The 3,801-nt window shown below is 32.6% G+C and overlaps 1 long non-coding RNA gene across 1 annotated transcript in view; it reads left to right on the top strand.

The window, feature by feature from the left end:
* The window catches only part of LOC145270973 (uncharacterized), an 8,092-nt gene extending 5,120 nt beyond the window's left edge, over nucleotides 1-2,972 (top strand). Inside the window, exon 2 of the long non-coding RNA XR_013865638.1 lies at nucleotides 102-2,972. This is a non-coding gene — a long non-coding RNA (uncharacterized LOC145270973). The remainder of the gene's footprint in view (nucleotides 1-101) is intronic.
* Nucleotides 2,973-3,801: the final 829 nt, after the last annotated feature.

Genomic DNA, 3,801 nt, shown 5'->3' with positions numbered 1-3,801 from the left:
AATGTTGTGGATATTTTTAATGCAAATAAACATAATAAATTTAATTTTACCACATGAATTTTACTTTTTTTTATTTTTTCAAATTTATTGTATATTTTCAGAATTTGCAACAATGACATGAAGCCCAGTAATGGATGAGAGAAACCTTTCTTTATTGGTGATTTAAAAAGTTTGAAAATAATTATAAATTCCTCCATGGAAATGATCTAAATTTGAAGCTTATTATTATATACACTCAATTCAATATACTTTTTGTGGAATCAGATGCAATCAAACATGGGAGACCAATCACATTCTTGTGAAGTATGTGGGTCTTCTTTTGCATGGAAGTCACATTTGTTGAGTCATATGAAAAAACATACGGGAGAGAAACCACATTCATGTGATGTATGTGGTTCTTCTTTTGCATGGAAGTCAAATTTGTGGAATCATTTGAAAACACATACGCGAGAGAAACCACATTCTTGTGAAGTATGTGGTGCTTCTTTTCCATGGAAGTCAAGTTTGTTGAATCATATGAAAACACATACAGGAGAGAAACTACATTCTTGTGAAGTATGTGGTTCTTCTTTTGCATGGCGGTCATCTTTGTTGAATCATATGAAAATACATACAGGAGAGAAACCATATTCTTGTGAAATATGTGGTTATTCTTTTGCACAGCTGTCATCTTTGTTGAGTCATATGAAAATACATACAGGAGAGAAACCACATTCTTGTGAAGTATGTGGTTCTCATTTTGCATGGAAGTCAAATTTGTTGAGCCATTGGAAAAGACATACGGGAGAGAAACCACATTCTTGTGAAATATGTGGTTCTTCTTTTGCATGGAAGTCAAATTTGTTGAGTCATATGAAAATACATACAGGAGAGAAACCACATTCTTGTGAAGTATGTGGTTCTTCTTTTGCACGGAAGTCAACTTTGTTGAATCATATGAAAATACATACAGGAGAGAAACCACATTCTTGTGAAGTATGTTGTTCTTCTTTTGCATGGCGGTCATCTTTGTTGAATCATATGAAAATACATACAGGAGAGAAACCACATTCTTGTGAAGTATGTAGTTCTTCTTTTGCACAGCGGTCATCTTTGTTGAATCATATGAAAATACATACAGGAGAGAAACCACATTCTTGTGAAATATGTAGTTCTTCTTTTGCATTGAAATCAAAATTGTTTAATCATATGAAAACACATACAGGAGAGAAACCATATTCTTGTGAAGTATGTGGTTCTTCTTTTGCATGGAAATCATATTTGTTGAGTCATTTGAAAAGACATACGGGAGAGAAACCACATTCATGTGAAGTATGTGGTTCTTCTTTTGCATGGAAGTCAAATATGTTGAATCATATGAAAACACATACGGGAGAGAAACCACATTCTTGTGAAGTATGTGGCTCTTCTTTTGCACGGAAATCATATTTGTTGAGTCATATGAAAACACATACAAGAGATAAACCACATTCCTGTGAAGTATGTGGGTCTTCTTTTGCATGGAAGTATAGTTTGTTGAGTCATATTAAAACACATACGGGAGGGAAATCACATTCTTGTTAAGTATGTAGTTCTTCTTTTGCACTAAAATCAAATTTTTTGTGTCATACTTTTGCTCAGAAGGAGAAAGTGTAACGACTAGTTGGAGTAAGCGACTCTAATGATTCTGTCCTTATCAGAGCAGAGAGGGAGAAATAACAAAATACCAAGAACTTATGTAGAAAAAAACGGGAATCTTAAGGACGTATCAATCATACCAGACATTATTGAAACAACCTGGCTAATACAAATGGAGTTGTTGTCAGCCCAAGATGAGAGAGACAGAGAGAGAGAGAGATAGAGAGAGTTGCCATGGTTTAACCTTTTTTATAAACTTCATCACGTGCATGATATCTGATTGGGCAAGCCAGAAGTTGGCTGCTTGCACCAATCAGCACGGAGTTTACAAACTAAAGATATTCAAAATATCAAACCTACGAAGTATCACTGCTGCTACAAGAGTATGTTGTGTACTTTGTCTAATTCTATTCAAATCTCTTTAGTACAAGAGAAATACAACCAATAGCACTTAAATAATAATAGGTTGAAATGTATGAATTTTAATAAGATTTTGTTAAATAAAATAAATTTAAAAAAAGGAAAAACCAAATTCTTGTAATGTCTGTGATTTTTTGCCTAGAAGGAACATTTGTTGCGTCATATGCAGAAACATACAGAAGACAAAAGAACTTTAAAAGAACATTCAAATATTTGTGTATCTCATATAGAGTACAGGAGGCGACCCTGTGTAGGGAACCCTTTGATTTCTGAGAAGCTCGACTGAAGAATATGACCCAAAAAAGACAAAGTATATATACTAACTTAACTAATGAAAAATCTTAAATATCTAAACACAATGCATTAAGCGATCACTGAGATAATAACTATCCATAAATTTGCCCTCGGATATGAATTCATATCAGAATAAAATCAAGTGAGGATCTTTTAAAACTAACTAAAGTTTATGGTTTAACTAACAATTTATCAGGTGAATTCGACACTCTCTTGGCAAAACTTCCAAATTAAAAACTTGAAACTCTGTTGTCAAAACTTTCAGCACCAAAACTCAATACATTGTTATCATAACTTCGAACGCCACAACTCAACACTGTTGCCAAACTGCAAATTCTAAAACTTAAGACTCTGTTTTCAAAACGTCCAAATCCACAACTCGACATTCTGTTGTCAAATTTTCCTACTCTAAAACTCGACACTCTTTCAAGTAGATTTGGACGTGACTACATACTTAGCCTTCCTTTTTTAACTCATCCATTGTTTTATTCACGTGTCTCATTTGTATAGAAATAGCGACATTCTGTATGGCTCTCATGACTATCACCCATAAAACCAACTGGGTGAAAGCATTTTAGTCATTTTTCGTAGCCAAGTAAGTTTCGATGTTTGCTATAAAGTAAAATAAGAAAAACTAAAAATATTTTTGTATTGTTTGATATTTTGTGAATTCCTGGCATCTGTTTTTATTAATTTTCTATTTCTATGAAATCAGCTAATATGAGAAATTAGATCAAAGCATTAAGTTTTGAACGTCTGTCATAACAGTAATTTTATAGCATCTGGTTGTATGTTCCAGTCATAATGAGAATTAAAATAATAAAATTTGAAAAAAGTAAAAAAAACTATATTCTTGTTATATCTATGTTGGTATTATTGTGTTAAAAATTGTGTTCCAAATCTGTGTTATCTAAAAACCACCCAAAAGTACACGCAGTCTTTATGCCAAGGTCACATTTAAACAGATTTTCACTTTTCTTTTTAAATTTAATAAATCTCAATAAAAAGTCTATTTTATATGGAGTATTCATGTCTAAATATCTACTTTAGGTTTTAGCCTTTTACTATTGTTTTCATAAAAATGTTTAGTCTACAGAATATTTGAAATACAATGGACGTTAAATAAGTAATAACCCTGACCCACTTCCGTTTGTTTGGTCTAGTAGATATGTTGCATATGCAATGATTTATATCTCTATAAACCATGTGGCAAATTACAACTCTAAACTAATAATTGTGTTTGAAATAAGTTAAATGAAGCCTGTCAAGTGTCATGCAGTGATCAGTTGTTTTATATGAAATCACGCACATCACATGAAACTTTTGAGTAAATTAAAAGAAACGATGTCACATCATATTATTCTTGCAAAACGTTGGCATTGTGAATTCCAATGTCATGAAATCTGTAGCAGCAGCACCTAGGTCTGGTTGCCCTCCATCTGTCATTGATGAGGCAACTGTAAGCCATGG

This window comes from Euprymna scolopes, chromosome 46, assembly GCF_053919585.1.
Source record: "Euprymna scolopes isolate OS-2025 chromosome 46, ASM5391958v1, whole genome shotgun sequence".
NCBI lineage: Eukaryota > Metazoa > Mollusca > Cephalopoda > Sepiida > Sepiolidae > Euprymna > Euprymna scolopes.
Note: the sequence above shows the minus strand (reverse complement) of the source record. Positions and strands in the feature narration are given on the sequence as shown.